The sequence below is a fragment of the Tyto alba genome, unplaced genomic scaffold (assembly GCF_018691265.1).
Source record: "Tyto alba isolate M040663 unplaced genomic scaffold, T.alba_DEE_v4.0 Super-Scaffold_2, whole genome shotgun sequence".
Lineage (NCBI taxonomy): Eukaryota > Metazoa > Chordata > Aves > Strigiformes > Tytonidae > Tyto > Tyto alba.
In genome coordinates, this window is record NW_024881282.1 from 486938 (window position 1) to 510087 (window position 23150).

General features: G+C 47.0%; 1 protein-coding gene across 3 annotated transcripts in view; it reads left to right on the forward strand.

Annotated features, from left to right (window-relative positions):
- Positions 1-23150, forward strand: part of DCHS1 (dachsous cadherin-related 1) — an 80359-nt gene that overhangs the window by 9020 nt on the left and 48189 nt on the right. Inside the window, exon 1 of one of the 3 annotated variants that reach the window (XM_032994534.2) lies at positions 18280-18387. The exons of 1 other annotated variant lie outside the window; for it this stretch is intronic. The gene's annotated coding sequence lies outside the window, so the exon portion shown is untranslated. Of the gene's footprint in view, positions 1-18279; positions 18388-19002; positions 19025-23150 lie in introns of those variants that run through there. One more of the 3 variants, XM_042793440.1, reaches the window with a different exon arrangement.

Genomic DNA, 23150 nt, shown 5'->3' on the forward strand with positions numbered 1-23150 from the left:
CTGCAGAGAGCAGTGAAGTTGCCCCTCAGTCTCTTTTTCTCCAAACTAGACAAAGCTGGAGTCCTTAGCCACTCCCCATAGGGCATGCCTTCCAGCCCCTTCATCAGCTTTGTTGCCCTTCTCTGGATGCATTCAAGTACTTTAACATCCTTCTTAAATTGTGGGGCCCAGAACTGCACACAGTACTAAAGATGAGGCCGCACAATATCTAAATACAATGGGATAATTGCCTCTCTTGACCGGCTGGTTATGCTGTGTTTGGTGCACCTTGGGATGTGTTTTGCCCTCTTGGCTGCCAGGACATGCTGCTGACTCCTGTGGAGCCTGCTGCTGACCAGCACCCCCAGATCCCTTTCTGTAGGGCTGCTCTACAGCCACTCCTCTCCCAATTTATACCTGTGTCCAGCATTACTCCATCTCAGGGGCAGAATCCAGCTTTTGTTTTTGTCAAATTTCATGCCATTGATGATTGCTCAATGCTCCAATCTATCTAGATTCCTCTGCAAGGCCTCATGTCCCTCAAAAGAGTCAACAGCACCTCCCAGTTTAGTATCATCATCAGACTTAATAATGGTGCATTCGACTCCTGCATCCAGATCATTGATAAAAATATTAAACAGAACTGGCCCTAGGATTGAGCCCTTGGGAGCACCGCTGGTGACCGGACACCAGCCAGATGTAGCCCCATTCACTACAGCCATTCAAGCACTGCCATTCAGCCAGTTCCTCACTCAGTGCACCATGTACTTGCTCATCTCACAGCTGGAAAACTTGACCAGAAAGATGCTTTGAAGGGCTGTATCAAAAGCCTTACTGAAATTCAGAAAAACTACATCCACCACCCTCCTTTCATCTGTGACGATTTATTATCTTTAGTACTGTCAAGGTTTTATTCTTTCATCTTCCCTTTGCTTCAGTTTTATGTGACCTAGGAATTATGTCACTTAGAAACCATCTAGTTCCCCTTTCCAATCACCAATTTTTCTATTTGCAGGATACAGATTTGACTTATGCCAAAAGCAGACATGTTCCCGTAATTAAAACTTTTTTTTTTTTTTTTTTAATCCACGGTAATGTAAGACTGAATATTCCTATCCTTAAAAACCTCCAATCCTTGAATCTTGTTGACCCTTTTGTTTAATTATGACTTGCAATTATAAGATCTACAATCCCATTTCATGTGTAATTTGTGGGTATTATCTTTAGAACAGTAGGATTCAAATTAATCTGGGATACAGTTAATAGCATTCATAAATCATAAAACCACAAAAAGAGTACTGTGAGTCAGTCTGTCATCTTGTAAAACACATGCCATAGAACTTTCCTGAATTATCTTTTCCTTGATTTACTAACATATATTTGGGAAAAAAACAACCAACCAACCAAACAAAACCCAAACAAAACAAAACAAAGTAAAACCACACACAAACACATATTGATTCAGGAATTACCAACGACTAGAAATTCACAACATCATTGGTTAAATTAGTCATATTGTTAATTACTCGTGTTGTCCCTCAAACAGGGTTCTTTACCGGGTGTGCAAGAGCTAATCTCACACACAAAGCCAAGATACCAGTTTAGTCCATAGTTGTACAAAGATGGGTGCTAGGTGGTAATTCCACAAAGCTAGCACACTTCACAAAGGAACTACAGCCTATTTATCTTGTTCCATGATTAGTAAAAACATATCTAAGTTTAGACTCATTGGCCCATAATTACCATTCCATCTACTATTCGTTTGTTATATTTAAATTAGCCTCTCTTGCTGTGCAAACTAATACGAATGCTCCTTACAGGTGTGAGGGGGCAAGTTCCCCCAGTTACCACTGAGTTTTTTTGTTGACTTCATGCTTCTTGGGCAATCATCCAGCCTCTGGTGCCTTCTGGGGCAGGATGTTTACTTCTTATTGGTCTCTCAGCTCCTCTTCAATAGCATAGTGGTTAGCAAGGCCTGCATCCTATCAGTCTTACACAATGATTAGTGATTAGCCAGTGATTAGCGGTCCTTGTATTTGATAAGAAACATTGGTACCAGCTACACTTGGGCTGTTAAAAGCTTGTATCCTGCTTTTGAGCCGAATTGGTCTGTTTTATAAGATTCCATCCAGGAGTTTTGCATTCTGTTACAATCAAGCTAACAGACCTGTAATTGTTCAAAATGCTTTTTAAGAAATCTCTTCATAAATACAGGTACTGCATTAGATATTTACCAAATATGTCACCTCTAATGTGGTAGAATTGGTTAAAAATTGCTTCCATTATCAATTGCTGTAGTTATGTATGCCCATTCTTTCCCTTCTGGGATGCAGAAGCAATGTAAGAACCAAATTAAATTAAATTCTAATTGTTTCCATCTGAGAAATGAGCATTTCCATATCCTTATTACTACTAGCATCGGTGCTTTTGACACCATGCTTCTCAGGTGTATAAATCATCCTCTTTTCCATTTCTATATATTCTAAGTTTATCTCTATTATCTTTTTCAAGTGGTTATTCATATAGGGAGGTCTGGTGCCTTAGCCAATGAAAGCATGATATTGGGCCTCAGTTCAACAACAACAACTACAACAACCCAAAAAAAAAATGGTTGAAATTTTAAACTGTTAAAAACACAGAATGGGATTCAGAGTACTAAAGTACTGTAACGCTGCATTAGAGAGTGCTGTAGCTTCAAAGAGAATACCAAGAGACACCTTAGTCAATGTGCTAGAATCCATCACCAGTGGTAAAACTTGCAATGTTTGAGAGGGAAGTATTGGCTGTAAGATGGCTGTTGGTAAGAGCTGTGGTGATATTTCATGATTCTGTATGTGAGATGAGGAGGAAGCTGGAAATCAAGAACACATTGTATAGATAATTAGGATAATGGGATTTGTGTGGGATGATCTTGTCTATTACTATTTCCCCGAGTAGCAACAGACAGCTTGTCTGTGATTTCTGAGAGAGCTCTTCATGCACAAGTAGCAGTTCAAACTAGCATTACCAGCTTGCATTGCTGCAGGGTGAAATGCAAATGCTGCATATCTTTGGAGTTTCAGAGCAATCCAGATTGTCTATATCCCCTATTTTATATTGGACCATCAGTTCAGGAAAAACATTTCTATTTTGTTTGGTCACTTGTGAGGGTCCAATACTCTCTGACCAGGCTCTTTTAGAAATTCCACATGAAGAGGGTTTATGTTTAGTAGCAGATTTACTAATTTGAAGATACTTGGCATTACATGGGATTTGACTGAGCAGACTGATACAGCAGTATACTGAAATCACAACATAAATGTAATATAGCAATTGTAATATACAGTGAATCTCAATACAAATGTGATTCCCATTACCAGTTTCTATATGCTCACTGTCATGATGGTGGGAGTCCCCATTTGCTGGGGAAGGGGTAATGGATTGAAGCCAACTCGAGCCCACTACTCTCTTCAAAGTTCATTTTGTTGCTTGCTCAGTTGTTATACTCTATGTTGGGCTAAGCCATGCATATACTTATCCCATGCTGGTCCGGCTAGCTCAGGAAGACAGTCACATCTATTTAATTAACTTACAGAAAGCCATTTACTCAAGTGATACTACCTTTACCTAAAAGAAAGGCCACCCTCCAATCCCCTTTGTGTTAAGTCCAGCTTGCTTTGCAATAGCTGCAGTCACTCCCTATATTCTTCCCTGAGCTTCAGTATCACATCACCTGCTGCCATCTCCTCTGAGCCTTCTTGCATCGTAAGGATTTGTTAATCAGTACTATCAGCTGACCTATATTGAGTTTTGTTCTCAATATTCAGTTACCACAGTCAAGCAAAAAGAAGCTGACCAAATTGCTAACCACATAAACATAAAACAAGAGTTCCTCTTAGACTCCTGAGTAATAGTAAACAAGAAATACAAGTTAAATAAGGGGGGAAAAAAAATCATATCTTCTTTCATCTCTAGTATACCTTTGTAGCTCTTCTGTGGTGTCTCATTTACAACATGCTCTGTAAAATGCTAGATACCTTTGTAGCCCTACGTTATATGTTGGCAAGTATATACGCCACACTCCAAGTACTGCGTCAGCTCTGAATAATTGTATGGTTTATCCTCTAGAAATTATATTATCCAGCAATAATATCCTCAATCTCCTGCTTCCATTCACTGCAAAAAAGTATCAACAGCATTTTTAAAGGATGGTGGGGCTGGCTGTTACCTCATAAGTCCATAATGAGGTTCAGTAGTTCCTTTTTTTTTTTTCCACTCACAGTTTTCTTGGAGGAAATATTTCCATCTTGGCATCGCCAGCTTCTTTTCAGGCAGTGTAACGCATCTTTAAACATTCTGTTTAGATTTACATTATTCAGTGTAACAAGTGTTAAGATACATACGCATGTGTGTCAAAGACTATGACCACCACTGTGCACTGGCTTTATGTGGCCACGTTTTGGCAGTGGTGGGGCTGCAGGGTGGCCCCTGTGAGAAGAGGCCAGGGTTGCCCGTGCTGGACACAGATGGTGCCAGCTGGTCCGAGCTGGTTCCAGCCAGCTCCAAAACAAACCTACCACTGCCCAAAACTGAGCCCATCAGCAACGCTAGTGGCACCTTTCTGATAACATATTTAAGAAAGGATAGAAAATGCTGGGCGGCAACTGTGGGGGAGAGGAATGAGAAAAAAAGTGAGAGAGGCAGCCTTGCAGACACCAAGATGAGAGAAGAAGGAGGGGGAGGAGATGCTCCAGGCGCCGGAGCAGAGATTCCCCCATTGCCTGTGGAAAAGACCATGGTGATGCAGGTTGTCCCCCTTCAGCCGAAGGAAGACCACGTTGGAGCAGATATCCACTTGCAGCCTGGGGACGATCCCATGCCGCAGCAGGGGATATGCCCTGAAGGAAGCTGCAGCCCGTGCAGAGGAGCCCTTGCAGGAGCAGGTTTTCTGGCAAGAACTGTGGCATGCAGGGGACCCACGCTGGATCAGTCTTTTGCTGAAAGACTGTACCCTGTGACAAGGCCCCCGTGCTGGAGCAGTTCTTGAAGAACTGCAGTCTTGGGAGGGACTCCACGCTGGAGCAGGGGAACAGCGGGAGGAGGAAGGAGCAGCAGAGATGAAGTGTTGTGATCTAACTCACCTATAGTTCCCTGGATCTTCCTTTTTGTCCTTCTAGAAGATAGGTGTGATATTTTTTTGATTCCAACCCTCAGGAACCTCCCCCACTCACCACCTTTCAAAGATCATAGAATCATACCAGGTTGGAAGGGGCCTCAAGGATCATCTGGTCCAACCTTTCTTGGCAAAAGCACGGCCCGGCACCCTGTCCAGCTGAATCTTAAGTGTGTCCAATATTGGGGAATCCACCACTTCCCTGGGGAGAGTATTCCAGTGGCTGATTGTTCTCATTGTGAGAATCCTCCACTGAGGATAACTTTTCCTTGCTCCAGAGTTGTCCTTTGGTCTTAGGGGCATGGGATTCCTGAGGGCTGCTTTTCTGTGTCCTGTGTCACCAGGCTGCTTGCCCCATTTAGCAGTGGACCCATGTTTTCCTTAGTCTTCCTGTTGCTGCTGATATACCTGCAGAAGCCTCTCTTGTTGCACTTTAGATCTCTTGCCAGATTTGACTCCAGATGGGCTTTGGTTTTCCCTACCCTGTATCTACTTGCTTGGATAACATGTCAGTATTCCTTCTGGGTTACCTCGCCCTTCTTTCATCTCACAGTGCCTCACAGTGGCCTGAGTTATTTTTAGATATTTAAGAATTATTAAGTTGACTCATAAACCAAACTTACTTTCTTCCTTCTGCTAGGTCGGGTATGGCCCTTAAGCGCTATGTAAAGCAGAATCAACCAACTGGTTGTTTATAGCCTGATTCTGCTGTTGGAGGAGCTACACAGCTGTGATTTAACCTGGAGGTCTGAGTAACTTTTTAAAGTGTGTGGTAGGTTTATATATGCATTTTTAACCTATGGGATATTTTTGGATTATGTCATGGATTAGAGTGTTTAACGTTACCTGATGGTAACATCTTTGCCAAATTATGTGCATCTTAGAAGCTTAAACTGCAAGTTAATGATTTTTTTTTTTCAGTTTTTTCAATAATTTAAGTGCATTAAATTTAGCACACATACTGGCCTGTGTCTGGGAGTCGTAAGCAACGCTACAACACAAACAACGAGTATTTATGAGGTTAAGATTGTGCAATACATAGACTTTCACTAGATGGAGCTGTATCATACCGGTTCGTTCCTCCCTCCGGAGGGGGTGGCGAGGGCAGGGGTGTCTGTGTGTGATTGTATGTCATCCTCTCCGGTTTAGGAACCACAGCTTCCTGTGTATATTTGTGGCAGGTATATTTAGCGCACTTCAGATCTTACATATGCATGCAGCGTATTTAGCACGGACTGTCTGGTCAGTGTGCGCACTGTTGCCAGTTTTCCTGCTGGCATGGGCAGGGGTATGGTGTATTTGTGGGATATCTTGTTGTGTGCCAGTGCGCGCTGGTTGTGGATGATAAACCTCATTTGTCAAAGACAAAAAGAGGACCGTGTGCATTTTGCTTTTTCATGGAGGAGTCGGCAGAGCTTACTTCTGAAGCTGCCCCTTGGGGACAGACCAGAGCTTGAGCCCAAGCTCTTGAGTGTGGAGAACTCAGGTGTAGATGGAGGATTCCCGGACAGTCACATCGCCCCTGCAGACTCCTCCCAGTTCCCTGCTGCTAGGCAGAAGAGTCCAATGGTGTCAACAGCATGTGGGTGAGACTTGACTCTGCTGATCTCAGAGCCTTTCCTTCCTGAATAAACATTTTCCATTCTGAAATAATCACCTCGCTATATATAGAAAGCTCCTCCAAAGCAAAAGCCATGTTCTTTGGGAAGGGATATTCCTCAAACTGTTTTCTTCCTTTTCCGAAGCACCAGCGGGCCCTTTGCCGTCAGGCCTGTGTCTCTTTGTGAACGCTGTGGATCAAAGGCACGTGTTCACCTCACACGAAAATAATCTGGATTCCCCGTGCAGCTCCTGTGCTCCCCACCCCCACCCCATGGATTCTGAGACTATGTCTGTAATCACAATCCACAGTATTTCGGAAACCACCTCCCCATCTCGCTTCCTCCCAGCTGATTTTCAGGGGAACAGAAGGAGACTTGTTTGCTACCAGGGAGGAAGTCCAGGCCTTAGCGAGCAGCTTTCTAAGAGGCACCTATGAGAATGGTACGCTTTAGTCAGCGTATGCTTGCAGAGGCCGCTGCCAAATGAGGTCACCCTGCTGCAGAAATGTGGATGAAGAGATTCCAGAAGAGGAGGATGGAAGAAGCCAGGACAGGAAGTAGAGCCGTCAGTAGCACCGGGCTCAGCTCAGTCAACTCCCCTTTCTGGAAATGTTGATTTCAGTTTTGCCTTGGCTCACAGACTGAAATGCATTACATGGTTTCCTTCTCATCATTCTCTCATTCCCTTTTCTCATCATAAAATCATAAAAATCATTCCTTGGTTTGACACTGTTCAGCCATCTCTTTGGGAGGAGTTTAATGGGGCAAGCAGCACACAAATTCAGAGGACAATTCAGACACTAGGTCTGGGTGACGCTGTCTATGACTTTTGGGAATCACGAAGGTCACAGATCCTCAGGGAGAGAATCCTCCTTCAAGCTCTGCAATTTTTACTGAGCTAGCACATCTCTTGAGAAGGATCACAGAAGCATAGAATACCAGGTTGGAAGGGACCTCAAGGATCATCTGGTCCAACCTTTCTCAGCAAAAGCGTGATCTAGACAAGATGGCCCAGCACTCTGCCCAGCCAAAGATGGACAACCCTGACTTCTAGGACTCACCTATGCCTTTTAGTTAGCTATTCTAGTGATTAATTCCTCCTTCTATTGAACTGTTGCTCTTTACTTTTAGTTGGTATAATTGCAGTTCCACCCCATTGCTCCTATTCTGCCTTCATTTGTGATATTGAAACATTATACACAATTACAAATTTTCTTTTCTTACAGATGCTTAGAAATCACTTATTTTTTTAATCTTTCTGATGCTCTCAATATGGAAGCTTGTTCTGTGGATCTTGACTCATTCTTACAACTTTTCTCTGACCACTTTGAGTTTTCTACAGCCTTTATAAATATTGAACGTTAAATTTATGTTACTGAAGTTGCAGTAATATAATTTCCCTATTGTTCTGCATGCTCCTGTTTAGTCAGTCCATACTTCCTTGCAGATTATTAGTCAAGATACTAAACACCATTGATAGAAATATTAAAATTGCTATTATTCCTTGGTAGGAAGAGTATCTGCTTGGTAGAAATAGTAAGATGTACAGACAGAGACTGAGAAACAACAGTCTATACAGTAGTTCTCCATGTTTAGTTTATAGTGAGCTGTAGGTTGAATATGAATCGGCTGAGGACATGCTGTTGCAAAAATAACATCATATGACATGGTATAAACAGGAATATGACTTGCAGGATGCATGAAGTAACATTTAGGATCATAGAATCATCATACAGTGGGTTGGAAGGGACCTTAAAGACCATCCAGTTCCACCCCCCTGCCATGAACAGGGACACCTTCCACTAGACCAGGTTGCTCCAAGCCCCGTCCAACCTCACCTTGAACCCTTCCAGGGAGGGGGCAGCCACAGCTTCTATGGGCAACCTGTTCCAGTGCCTCACCACCTGCGCAAGAAGTAATTTCTTCCTTATATCTAATCTAAATCTACCTATTTCAGTTTAAAACCGTTACCCCTCATCCATCACTACACTCCTGATAAGTCCCCTGTAAGTACCGGAAGGCCACTATAAGGTCTCCACAGCTAAACAACCCCAACTCTCAACCTGTCGTCATAGGGGAGGTGCTCCAGGCCCCCTGATTTCTGTCTCTGCTTTGCTGTGATAAGGACCTTAGCCACAGTTCTGTGTCCAGTCTTAGTCAGTGCATTTCAGAGAACGTAGACAAATCTGAGAAAGTCCAGAGGCGATGATTAGAGGTTGAGAAAGTACAATATGGAAAGACTAAATGCTCTGGGGCAGTTTAGCTTAAAGAAGAGTGAGAAGACATAATAACCATCTTGATTTGTAAGACAGTTGAAAAGGGATCAATCTATTTCTAGTGCTCATGACAGATAGTACAAGAAATAATGGGTTTAAATAACAGTAAAGAAAATTTAGCACTGAACAGATTGACTGGCAGGTTTATGAATTCTTCATTGTGGGATGACTTCAAGAACTAGTTAGGTGCTGGGCATGACAGGGGCTTCTGGGTTCAACTGAACTCTCTTTCAGATAAGGGAATGAAGCAGCTGAGAGCCCTAGATTTTTTTTTTTTTTTTTACTGTTTAACATCTGCCTATGCTGTCCTATTTAGAAAGTACCTGAAAAGAATATAACTGCTATCTCACTTGTAGCCTTATCCTTCCATGCTCTTTGTTGTATCTACCAACTTGTCTTCACTTTTGATTATTTTGTCTTCTGGGCATGAATTGTCTTATCGCTGCACTCGAAGTCTTAACCTTTAGATGCTGCTATAACTTAAAATAATACCAAACGGGTTGTTTGAGAAGTCCCAAGATGAATTACAAGAGAGCTGCTAGTTAGGAATGCAAGGAACTGGCAAAATTAAGAACAAGTCCAGGGCTGGGACAGATGAAACGATGAGCAGTGGGACTCCCAGCCTGCAAGATGCATGGTATAATATAAGTTCAAGACAAGACGGTAACAAGAATCAACATTTTAAGCCCAACTGTTTCACAGGTTTTGCTGCACTAGAGAACTTCTCTAAAAAAAGGAGGCAACGTTGACAAGTATTCAGGGTATTTAGGACTGGAAATTAGACTGTGGGAGTCCTTACCATACTACCATGAGAAAGATGGGAGCAAGGGGATGTGATGGCTGGTCATCCTTACTTCAAGCACGATGTAGCATAAGTGTGATGTTAAGACCACTGCTCAATCCAGCTTCTTCCAACACTGCCAGAGCTTCACCAAATTTCCAAGATTGTAAACATTCTTATAAACAAATTAACAGAAGCCATGAACTCCACCTGCTCTGCCCTAAAACTATCCATCGCATGCAGCCCAGGAGAGGACTTTACATTCAGGGCTCCGGGCTGCTCATGAACAAACCCTATGGCACAGGAATATGCCCGTTGCAAGAACTTTATGTGACAGGAGCTTTGTGTCCATATAGACAAGCAGGAGATGCAGAAGAACTCTTCCATTGTAAGGTTCAAAGCTATCCAGTCAGGTTACAGCCGGCAGCAGTGCACTAGCAGCATTTCCTTTCGACCAGTCTGTGAATATAGAGCTGCAAAGCAGAGGTACCAACTCCATTTCCTAGGTGAAATGATCTTGCAACTCTTTTTCTATATTTTATGGATTTCAAGGCCATTCCAAATGGCAGAGGCAAACTTGGGATCTCACTGAAGAAACTTACTCCTGTCTTAGGGGGGAGAGCTGTCCCCTCACTTCCCTACGTACCCTTGGCCCCGGCCACGTATGTTCCTAGCAGGTGCCTGCCTTCTTTTATTTTTAACCTCCATTCTGAATTCAGGAAGCCTTTGCTTGCTGTGAACATCCGGGAATCAGAGCCTAAGCACATCCTAGAAGGATTTCCTGTTTGGGAATTTTGAACCAGAGTCCAGCCTGCAAGAGTGGAAGCCTCTGAGCAACTTAGTCCTACAGGGCTACCTGCCAGATTGCTCCTATCCGGTTCAGGAACAAGATGCCATCTAGCAGGAAGGTGCTAAACTACCAGACCACTTCCCACCTGCTATGGATGAGGGTGGGAACATGCAAAGTCCAGTCTGGGTGGGGATGTGCACGACTCCAGGATCAGGGTCATTGTGGTGTCAGACTAACAACAGGAGAGCTCACACAGCATCCCATTACATTGCAGTGTTTGCCTGTAGATCTAGGGGAACACAAAGCATGCAGAGAGCATGTTTTCTGTGCTGCCTTCCAGCTATGCTTTGGTCACTACTGACTCCAGTTTGCCATGTTTCTCCAGCTCCCAAGTTATTTCAATTTCTGAAGTTCACCAAAGTACCAATTAATCCAAAGAACTCAATCATCTTCAGATTTTGCTCCCTTCTCATACTCTGGTCTCCATATAATTAATAATTCTATCAAAAGGCATGACACAGCTGGGAGCCTTGCAGTCCTGTCCCAGCCTTTACTATTGCCAATAACCTTTTGCCCTGAATAGTTGAATAGCATATTTCTGCTCTTGTTTTTGTGTCTTAGTTGCTTTTACAAGGTATAGCTTGACTTACATTTTTCTACCAGTCCACATACAGCTCCAAAGATACTTGCATGTCAAAAAGACTGTCAAGGATCGCTCTGGAAGTCCAAGCACATGATATGGATCTGTTCTCCCCAGTTTTGCCAGGGGACTCCGACAATATATAGTAAATTAGAATTTACTAGGAAACCAAAAGGAATCCACTAATTTCCATCTCTAAGTAGAGGCAGCACTTGTGTACAAATCGCAAGTCTGAGAGGACGGTTGTTTAATAATCTGGGGTAATGCTATGGGGCTGAAGAATAACATCACTGATACTGAAGAAAGAAGGACTGAAGTGAATGACCTAGGAAAATGCAGATTGCTTGCAGTAGTATAAAGGATTCAAAACAAATTTTTAAAGGAAATTGTAATTTTAAAACAGAATACTAAATGTCAAATGCAATCAAATGCAGCAGGTTTGCCAAATCATGCCAGACTAGCACATTAGACAACTTTCTTTATAAGTGAGTTTTTTGGGGCCGGGGAAAAAAGGTCAATCAGACTATCTGAACTGCAGTGCTACAGTAACACATAGGAAATCATATATTCAAATGGAAAAGACAGAAATTAATATGAAAACTACAAGGTGTGGAAGGCTGGCAAAAAAAAAACAGGATTACCAGTAAATCAGAAGTTTTATGCTTGAGAAAATGCACAGTATTTTCAAGGATCAGTTTTGGAGCTCATCTATTTAATTTTTTTCAGTAAAAATATCAGCAAAAAAAAAAAAACGTATACTGATAAGGTTGATCAGTGACATAAAATAAAGAGGCATTTTGTGTATAAAGGATGACCAGAACATCATAAAAGCAAAAAGCTATTATTAAAGAGTAGCATAACAGAAATTGAATTAATTTCATAGGTTCATAGTAGACAGTCCTTCATGGTTAAAAGGGATGTCCAAAGATGCATAGTCCAGCTTCCCATTCGAAGACAGACTGTCAGCAATACTGGGTCAGATCAGCCTTGAAAACTTGCGAGGGGCTGAGATTTACAGCCTCTGTGAGCAGCTTTCTCCAGTGCTATACTACCCTCCTGGTGAAAAACCTTTCCCTAATGTTCATTCTGAATCTCCCAAGCTGTAATTGTGTCCATTGTTATTGTCTGCTGCTATGAAGAAGCATTTGGTCCCATCATCTTTTTAACCTGTCCTTCAAGTAGCAGTAGGATGCCATTGAAAAGCCCCTTCGCCTACTCATCACCAGACTGACCAAGCTCAGCTTCTTCAGTCTCTCTTCATAAATCGATTATGTGTGCCAGGCCCTTACTTATCTCCCTCAGTTTTTCCATATCCCTCATGAACAGGGGGAGCCAAAAATGTACATAGGATTCAAGGTGTGGCTTCACCACCTCCCAGGTCAAGGGGGCTAATTATTTTTCTTGATCTGCTGCTTACCCTTCTAATGTAATGCAGTAAGTTGTTTCTCTTATTTGCAATGAGAGCATATTATTGATCCTTAATTCAGTGTCTACCTTTACCTCCATGCTCTTTTGAGCAGGACTGCATCTCAGCCAGTTGGTTCCCAACCTGTACCAATTATGGGGTTATTCTGCCTCCAGTGCAGAACTTTGTACTTCTTCTTATTGAACTTCGTGAGGTTTCTGCTAATCCAATGCTTTGAGTTTCTAGACATCTGTCTGGACCAGAGTTCTGCCATGCAGCATATCAGCCACCCCTCCTAGTGTCATCTGCAAACTTGCACTCTGTGTCATCATAGAATATTAATGAAGATACTGAACAATACTAGCTCCCATATCAGTGCTTGGTGTATTTTGTTGGCTGCCAGACATCAACCCTATATTGAGTCATGGAGCACTACCCTTTAAGGCCAGGGGTGCCCCCAGTTTTCAGCCCACCTAATGCTCCATTCATTCAGCCCATACTTCCTCAGATTATAAATGAAAATTCTGTGGGAGCCACTGTCAGGGCTATCAAGGCACTTTGCATCCACTGCTTTCCCTTCATCCATATAGCCAGTCATTTTGTCAGAGAAGTTAATCAGGCTAGTCAAGCACAGTTTGTGCTTGATAATTCTATGCTGACTGTTCCTGATTGCCTCCTTGTTCTCTATATATTTAGGACTGGATTCTGAGAGAATGTGGTCCATGAGTTTTTTGCATACAGAGCTGACCCTGACAAACTGATGGTTCTGTGAGTTCCTTCTTGCCTTTCTTAGAGGTGAGTGTAATGTTAGAGTCATAGAATCATGGAATGGGTTGGGTTGGAAGTCCAACCTCCCCTGCACCGAACACGGACAACTTCAACTAGGGCAGGTTGCTCAGAGCCCCATGCAACCTGTCCTTGAATGTGTCCAAGGATGGGGCATCTACAACCTCTCTGGGCAACCTGTTCAAGTGTTTCACCACCCTCATTGTAAAAAATGTCTTTCTTATATTTAGTCTGAATCTACTCTTCTTTAGTTTAAAGCCATTACCCCTTGACCTATTGCTACAGGCCCTGCTAAAAAGTCTGTCCCATCTTTCTTATAAGCCCCCCTTAAGTATTGAAAGGCCACAATAAAGTCTCCCCAAAGCCTTCTCTTCTCCAGGCTGAACAACCCCAACTCTTTCAGCCTGTCCTCATAGGAGAGGTATTCCAAGCCTTTGATCATTTCTGAAGCCTCCTCAGGACCAGCTCCAACAAGTCCATGTCTTTTGTGTGCTGAAGACTCCAGAGCTGGTTGCAGTGCTCCAGGTGGGGTCTCTCCAGAGTAATATAGAAGGGCAGAATCACCCTCCTCAATCTGCTGGCCATGCTTCTTTTTATGCAGCCCAGGACACAATTGGCCTTCTGGGCTGTGAGCATACAATGCCAGCTAATGTCCAGCTTTTCATCCACCAGTACCCCCAAGTCCTTCTCTGCACGCCTGCTCTCAATCCCTTCATCCTCCAGCTTGTATTGATAACAGGGCTTGACCCTACCCAGGTGCATGGTCTTGCACTTGACCTTGCTGAATATCATGAAGTTCACATAGGCCCACTTTTTGAGCTTGTCCTGGTCCCTCTGAACAGTATCTTGTCCCTCAGGTGTGTCAACTGCACCACTCAGCTTGGTGTCATCTGCAAATGTGGAGGGTGCCCTCAATCCCACTGTCTAGGTTGTTGATGAAGATATTAAATAATACTGGTCCCATTACGGGCCCCTGAGGGACACCACTCATCGCTGAACTCCATCTGGACATTGAGCCATTGACCACTACTCTCTGCATGTGGCCATCCAGGCAATTCCTTATCCACTGAATAGTCCATCCATCAAATCCATATCTCTCCAATGTAGAGTGAAGGATGTCATAGGGGACCACGTCAAAGGCCTTACAGAAGCACAGACAGATGACATCCCTTGTCCACTGATGTAGTCACTCCATCATAGAAAGCCACTAGATTGGTCAGGCAAGGCTTGGCCTTGGTGAAGCCATTCTGGCTGTCTCGAATCAGTTTCCTGTCCTCCATGTGCCTTAATGTAGCTTCTAGGAGGATCTGTTCCTTGATCTTCCCAGGCACAGAGGTGAGGCTGACAGGTTGGTAGTTCCCAGGGTCCTTCTTTCTACCCTTTATAAAACTGGGTGCAATGTTTCACTTTTTCCAGTCACCTAAGACTTCATCTGACTGCCATGACTTTTCAAATATCACAGAGTGGCTTGACAACTAGATCAGGACTCTGGGATGCATCTCATCAGGTCCCATAGACTTATGTATATTCAGCTTCCTCAGGTGGTCTCAAACCTGATCTTCTCTTACAGTGGGAGGGACTTTGGTCCCCCAGTTCCTGCCTTGAGTTCCATCCACTCGAGAGGTATGGGGAGAGAGATTGCTAGTGAAGACTGAGGCAAAAAAAATGTTGAGTAGAACTGAGGAATTATAGAATCATTTAGGTTGGAAAAGACCCTTAAGATCATCGAGTCCAACCATTAACCGATCACTGCCAAGCCCACCACTAAACCATGTCCCTGAGTACCACATCTGCATGTCTTTTAAATACCTCCAGGGATGGTGACTCAGCCTCTTCCCTGGGGAGCCTGTTCCAGTGCTGAATGACCCTTTCTGGGGAAGAAATTTTTCCTAATTTCCAATCTCAACCTCCCCTGGTGCAACTTGAGGCCATTTCCACTCATCCTGTCCCTTGCTACTTGGGAGAAGAGACCAACACCCACTTCGCCATAACCTCCTTTCAGGCAGTTATAGAGAGCAGTGTGGTCTCCCCTCAGCCTCCTTTTCTCCAGTCTAAACAAACCCAGTTCTCTCAGCCTCTCCTCACGAGACATGTGCTTTAAACCCTTTATAAGCTTGGTTGCCCTTCCTTGGACACACTCCAGCACCTCAATGTCTTTCTTGTAGTGAGGGGCCCAAAACTGAGCCCAGTGTTGGAGGTGCAGCCTCCCCAGTGCCAAGGACAGGGGGACGATCCCTTCCCTGGTCCTGCTGGCCACACTCTTGCTGACACAAGCCAGGATGCTGTTGGCCTCCTTGGCCACCTGGGCACACTGCTGGCTCATATTCAGGCAGCTGTTGACCAACACCCCCAGCTCCTTTTCTGCTGGGCAGCTTTCCAGCCCCTCTGCCCCAGGCCTGTAGCTTTGCGTGGGGTTGTTGCTACCCAGGTGCAAGACCCAGCACTGAGCCTTGTTGAACCTTATGCAGTTGGCCTCAGCCCATCAATCCAGCCTGTCCAGACCCTTCTGTGGAGCCTTCCTGCCCTCAAGCACATCAACACTCCCACCCAGCTTGGTATCATCTGCAACAGGCTGAGTACCTCAGTCTTCTCCTTGTCTGTTGTTACCAGTTTGCCAACTGTGTTCATCAGGGGGGACACACTTTCTTTGACCTTCCTCTTCTGTCTGACTTACCTATAGAAGCCCTTATTATTATTCTTTGCATCCCTTGCCAAGTTCAGCTCCATCTGCACCTTGGCCTTCCTGACCTCATCCCTACACAGCCGCGTAATGCCCCTATACTTTTCCCAGGATACGTGTCCCTGCTTCCACTGCCTGTGCATTTCCTTCTTGCCCTTTAGTTTGACTAGCAGGTCTTTACTCAGCCATGCCCATCTATCACCTTCCTTTCCTGATTTCTTACACGTGGGAATTGAGAGCTCTTGCACTCTATGGAAAGTGTTATTAAAGATTTGCCAGCTCTATTATCTTATTTCCAGTCATCAAGGACCTCTCCAAAGACAGATTCTTTTATATGTAATGGACAGCAGCCTTTTGATCACATCAGTAACATCTTTCAGCATCATCAGCACCATGTATTTGATTAATCTACCAAAAAGTAAAAGTTGATGCATTTGAACCCGTATCAATAAAGGCATTGATGCAAATACCAAGGTATTAGAAACTGTGGATAGTATATTCCTAAATCACATTGTGGACCTTGGTCTTAGCAAGGTATTAGAAAATATTTGGTCAGAAGCTGAAAATGACCCTCATTAGAAACCACAGAAGAGAAAGGATACCTCTGTGTGAGTCCCATGTAAGATAGTAAGATGATGCAGGTAAAGGTGAAAATCAAATGTCGTCCTGAAGTACAGCAAGACATTTCCAGTAGAGAAAAGCCTTCCCTTAAATGCTTGTCTATAAGGTGCAGATGATATTTCTTTAGAACACAGTGGGAATTCTGATCTGCTATATTAAAGAGACATTAATTTAAACTAGAAGACATATATATATGGAAGAGCAGCTAGAATAACAGCAATGGATAGCTGATCATAAGATAAGAGTAAGAGCACGTGGCTTGTTTCATTTAGGAGAAATGCTGAATAAGTTTACTGCTGTTTCTGAAACTATCTGGGAGGGAATAAAGTAATGTAAGAAGAAACAATTGTAGACAAAAATAAAGAGAAATAAAGACATGACAGCTAAATCAAGGCTGAAATATCATTGCCAAAAATGGAACAGACACGAGATCATAAGGACCCTCTCACTGGGAGTCAGTTCAGACTCCCTCTAGCCCAGGCTCCAATGATGGCTACGAGTGGATACACAGGAAGGTCTGGAAGAACAGGAGAAGCATACACAATATTTCACCTAAATACACATCCAGACCCAACTCATTGTGACTCATATGACTTCATGAGCTAGAGGTGGTTTCCTCTATTCAGGAACCCTCAAATGACTTCTGTGAAGTAACGCAAACACCTCTTTGGCCAATGGAAATTTCGAGCATCCACAGCATTCTATGGCAAGAAGTTCTCCAGATCCGCAGCCCCTCACATGAAGTACCACCTTCTTATGTTTGTTTTGATCTTGGCTTCTGTTAGCCTCATCCCATGCCTCTTTTACATTGGAAGACACAGTGAATAAAATCAGCTCCACAGAGCCAAACAAAATCACCCTTCACAGACCACTTATGATTTCAATGTCCTCTTCCCCATTTCCCTCATTTGTCTTCTTTCCAAAATGGAAACTAAATTGTTCCATGCACTGAAACTGATCTGGACCTCTATCATCCTCATTCTCCCCCTTCTGAACTTCTTTCCTGCCTTCCTGTGAACTTCTGAAGATAGATGTAGGAGGAAATAAACTGAATATATTATAGCTTTGTGAATTTATGATAGGGATTGTGAGATGTGCTGTTCAGGGTCAAAAGGATTTGTGTTTTCCAGGATACCTTTAGATCACTTAGTAAAAGTAATCCAGAGTACTTTTTATTTCTAAATCCACCTTAGCCGACGTGGTACTGGGGAAGGGATGCAGACATGCAAATCTATTAAACGAATCTGGTGGTCCATATTCTCTATTTGAATTGATTGTCACTGATAGAAGAACCTTGACGTTTTCCTGGTGAAGCAGACTGAGCTGCGGCCTTTGTAGCACATGATCTCGGCAATGGACCGTAACAGCCAGTAGTCAATGGCATTTTCTCTACTAAGGCTCAGCCAGTAGTGATGATTGGCCTGGAGACCGAGTGGCCCCCAACAGACACACCAAATACTGTTGTGACCTGGCCTGTCTGGAGTGGCCAAGCAGAGCCTGGGAGCCAGCCACTGTTGGAGAAGCCCGGAGAATCGCTCACCAGAGTCTTGGTTTGTCTCTTGTTACAGGCTGGGACAGGGGGTCCAGTCACCTGCAGTGCAGACACTGCGGATGGGTACCTGCCAGCCTGCACATCTGAAGCCCTGATGTGAGTCAGCGGTGTCGGCAGGTTACAGGTACTTGGGCTGGGGTCTCTGCGCTCGGGAAGGAGCTGTGGTAGAGAGCAGGGAATGGGCTGTGCCTCTGCATTCGTGTCCCCATATGCCCCCCAATGTGACCCACAGCCTTCCTCCCCCTCCTGCTCAGTCCTTTCCTTGCCCACTCCCACCCCGCCACTGCCCTGCCTCTTGCCCCTGCCTAGCCCTTACCATTTCCCCGGGCTCCCGGGGCCCGTTGCTTCCTCCCCATCCCTCTTTATCCCCGGGTCCAGCCCTTCCTCCCCGACGTTGCTCCCTGGTCCCTTGGTGCCCCGCCACGCCGTCCCATCGCCCCGGACCCCGGCCGCTCCGGGGCCGCGCTCTGCCGGCGCGCTCCGGTGGCGGGGCGGGGATGGGGGCGGTGGGGGGAGCGGGGGGGGGAGCGGGGGGGGGGGGGGGGGGGGGCTGAGGGCGGCGCTGGGTCGGGTTTCAGCAGGAGCCTCCGCGCCGAGCCAGCGCCGACCCGCCGCCGAGCACTCCGCGGGGCGACCGCGGCACCGGGGGGGGGGGGGGCGGCCGCGGCACCGGGGAGGCCGGCGCACCGCGGCACCGGGGGGGGCGGCCGCGGCGCGGGAGGGGGCACCGGAGCGCTGAGGAGTACCAGGAACGGCCAACGGTACCGAAGCGACCGCGGCACCGGGGGGGGGGGGGGGGGGGGGGTGGTACCGGAGCGGTTGCGGGACGTTTCGGCGGGGCCGGATCCTGCGGGATGTGAGCGCCGCCAGCGCGGGACGCGCGGTGTAAGTGACAGCGCCGGGGACCGACCCGTTCCTGCTGTCCCGCCGCCCGGTGCTCCGCACGTTGGCATCGCCGCACGGCGGGCCGGGCCGGGACCGGGAACGGCACCGGGAGCGACACCGGGACCGGCATCGGCGCCGGCACCGGGTCCGGGACCGGCACCGGGACTGGGCGCTTTGTTCTGCCTCCGCTGCGCAGACAATGGGCCGGGGGGGGGGGGGGGGGGGGGTGTTGCAGGGGGGTGGGGGGGGGCGCGCCCGCGGCGGCGCAGCACCACGGATCCGCGACCGGACCGGCCTCGCCCGCGGCGCGACGGCAGCCAGGCCGGCGCTGGCAGCGGACGAGCGGGACGGTGCGGGGCCGGGACCGGGACCGGGACCGCCCGGGGTGCCGCCGCAGGGGCAGACCCGGCCGCGGGGCGGGCGCTCAGCGGTCGAGGGGCAGAGGAGCCGCGGAGGCGCCGGCGGGGGTTGCGGACCGAGGGGAGCTGGGACCGGGGCTGGCAGAGCTCCGGCCCGGGGATTGCGATGTGCGGGATGCCCGGAGCGCCCGGGGACGGGGACCAGGGAGCACCAGCCTGCGGTGGGCCCGACGGATGGGGAGAGCCAAGCGGGGCGAGGAGCCCCAGGAGCCAGGGGACCCCGGCTGCCCAGGAGCTCTGGGGGAGAGGGAAACCCTGACAGCCGGGGGGCACCAGCGGGCAGGGAGCGGACAAGGCCCTGCAGCACCTCTGCAATGGGCAGACAGGGTGGCAGGGGCCAGGACAGCGCTGCGATGCATGTGGGCTGGGATTGTGGGAACTGGCTAATGCGTGAGGAAAATTTATTAGAGCTTCCTTTGTGGGGGGGAGTGTTTTGAGAGACAGAACAGCCGGCAGGAAGCCCTGGTGTGGCACAGAAATGGGATGCACAGGGATGCAGTGGAGCTTTGACTGCATCCTCATGAGAGGATGGTCACCACCACTTGTCGCTGCTCAGAGCTGATGTCAGAGGGAAATGAGGCTGTGTGACTGGGCTGGGAGTGAGCAATAGGGTGCTGGTCCTGAAGGCCCCGGGTGGGAGGTGGTAGGAGAGCCAGGAGGCATGGAAATGACTGTAGGTAGTAGCAGACTGGGTAGAGGTTGCAAGTGAGTTGATAGCCTAAGGCTGCACTGCAGGCAAGCCTGGTCTGTGCCTGCTTCTGAGGGCAGATAATCTGAAACTCTTGAGAGAGAGATCTTTGTGAACGTAGAAGAGAAAAGCATATTCCAGGTCAGTGACTGGTGCTCAGCAAAGATGAAATGAGCTTCCGAATCCTTCCTCATCTGGACTGGAGTCTCAAAAACATCATTACATGAGTCATGGCCTCTCATGTGAGACTTTGTGTATGGCATCAGCAGCATCTGCAGCTTTGATGGAGCTTTTGCACAGCAAGCACTCTGACATCTGCTTGTGGCATGCACAGTGGGTGCCCTCTTTCCAGCTTCTCTGCTGGGGCTCCTGTGGGCCTGCTTCCCCTTCCTCATGGCTGACATGAGATGTGAGGTGCCACTGGCAGGCAGGCAGGGATGCATGCAATGGTCCCTCTGTAATCCCATATCCTTTTTTTCTAAATGCAGCTTATCTGCTAAGCGTAGGCTGGGCTCTTCTGATGCCTTGTCCTATCAGCCCTAGTCTTGGAGATGCTTATGTACATTGCAGCTCACTCCATTTTAGCTGCCCTTCCTGTCAACCTCCTTACTATGGCTCCGGACCCCAAGCGCCTCTCTGAACAGATTCTCATGCTAGCAGTTTTCTTCAGAGGCTTCTGCTGCCATTTTTTACTAGGGAACTCAGTGCCCGATGGTGGGAGGGACAGAGAGGGAGCAGGGCAGTCTGGCTCACATTACACAGGCTGGGCCTGGACCAGTCAAGCCAGCCCCTAGCGCTGAGCTATCTCCTAATTGGAAGCAGCTGTTCAGATTTGGTGACTCTGCATCCACTGAGGTCACTGCTGTCTTCCTCTGTGACCCAAGCCTTCAAACTTCATAGGAACAGGGGGCTGCTAGTACCGTGGATGGCCTTCTGCCCATCCTGGGCTGGTGCAACCTGGTAGTTGCATCTCTTACTGAAGAGGTAGCTAGGCTCTGAAACTACCCACTTGTATCCAGGGAGGATGGAATAGGAGAAGTTTACACAGACTTTCATTACCAGTTCCCCACCCCAAGGACCCTAATTTCTGTTACCCTGTTGCCCCAGTGCTCTCAGCTGCTTTTCACACTCCCTAGATTTGCTTTTCAAGTTTCCTCTCTACCAGCAGCCCACAAAGCCTTGCTACACTCTCTTCTGCTTCTCAAGAGCCACATCACTAATCAAACCAGGTGTTTCAGGTTTTTTTCCCCATATCTGTGCCCTGATCTGTTCCAGGCACTACCCAAGACCTTCCAGCTGTCCTCAGCCACTGAGATTGGCCCAGCAAGCCTTTTCACCCTACCTGATTTTTCACTCCCCTTTTTATTTAGCTTTTGTCTAACCTTCTGCCAAGGCTTTAAACCCTCTGCTCTGTACCCTCCCATGACCTGAGCAGCTGGGTCACAGTTAGGATGGTGCAGTGTCATCACAGAAGCAAACTTGGACCCCATTCCCCCTGCACTGCGTGTTCTGGATGTATGCAGTTACCCCTCCAGCTGGGGAAATTTAACCAGCACCAACAGAGTGAGATCTATCTAGGAACACTGAGTTAGTGCATATCCCCAGCTAGCAGCCCACAGGGATAAAAGTGTCATCTTGATTTCTGCTCCTGAGAGATAATGAGGATTCAGCTAGGAAGAGTGTGTGGGTTTACTTGCCATAGACCTCAGACACTCGATGGCCAGTGAAGTAAACAAACACTTCTTTATATGTGGAAAACACTTTTTAATATTCTCCATTCTGTCACTAACCCAGGATTTCCACAGGGAAAACCAATCTAAACAGCTGACCTGAGGTGGGAAAGAGGACCCGGGAATAATCATCCTACGTCCCCTGGAAAGGGTTAAGAATCCTGCAGGGTTCTTTAGATCAAGGGCTGATATTCTTAGTCCCCAAACTAGGCAATGTCAGCCACCTCCATCCCCCAAGACAGGGAGGTTCCTGCCGTCCTGCCTCTGACATGAGCTGCTCCTGAGTGTGGTTATGGGACCAGCAGCAAATGCTTTCAAGAGAGTCCAAGTGTGAGCTCATGCTGCCGCCATCCCTGCAGACCACTAAGCCTCGTTTACCGGGGGCTGAAAGCAGCACTGGGGCTGGTGTTCTTCACAAGCTGCTTGACTGCTGAGTTTCTCTGGCTATTCACAGGGAGGGTGGGCAGAGCCCTGGGGGGCTGACAGCCTTTGGGCACTGGGAGCGTGTCCAGCGTGTCCAGTAGTGGTGTTGCTGCTGGGAACTGCTCCTCCCTGCTCGTCCCTCCCCCACTGCTGCAGTGAAATGAAGCTACGGCAGGGGGAAATGGAGTGAAGGAGCCAGAATGAGCAAGGAGCAGCGAGGAGACAAAGGAGGAGAGTGAGCAGTGGAGGGTGTGGGACGGGGAAGGAGCCAGAGCAGCTGGCAGTTCAGAGGGAGTTGCTGCGTTCCTTCTGTACTGCCACCACCCTCCATGGTACCAGCTTGGGGCATCCACAGATCTCTGTGCCAGGCCAAACAATGGGCCCTGTCTGATTTTTATCCTGGGCATTCCCAGCTGTGGGTACATCCTTTGCAATACAGCCATTCTGATTTATTGTTCACTGGATGTAAGCCTGCTCCAGTTCTGCTGCTCCCTCCCAGGGACACAAGATTTGCACTTCATGGGTTTTTTGGCACCCGTATCCCTGTGGTCCTGAAAGGCATGCTACTGGGGGTGGGGCAGGTCTCAACGTGGTCACTTGTTGAGCTCTCAATTTGAAACCACCTTTTTTTTCAGGGTGGAGAGATGCTAGGCTGCTGTTTGTCCAAAAATCTCTGTCCTCCTGCAGAGAGCCTCTCTCAACCTCACAAGAAGCATTCAGCTGTTAAAGGCACAGGAACACT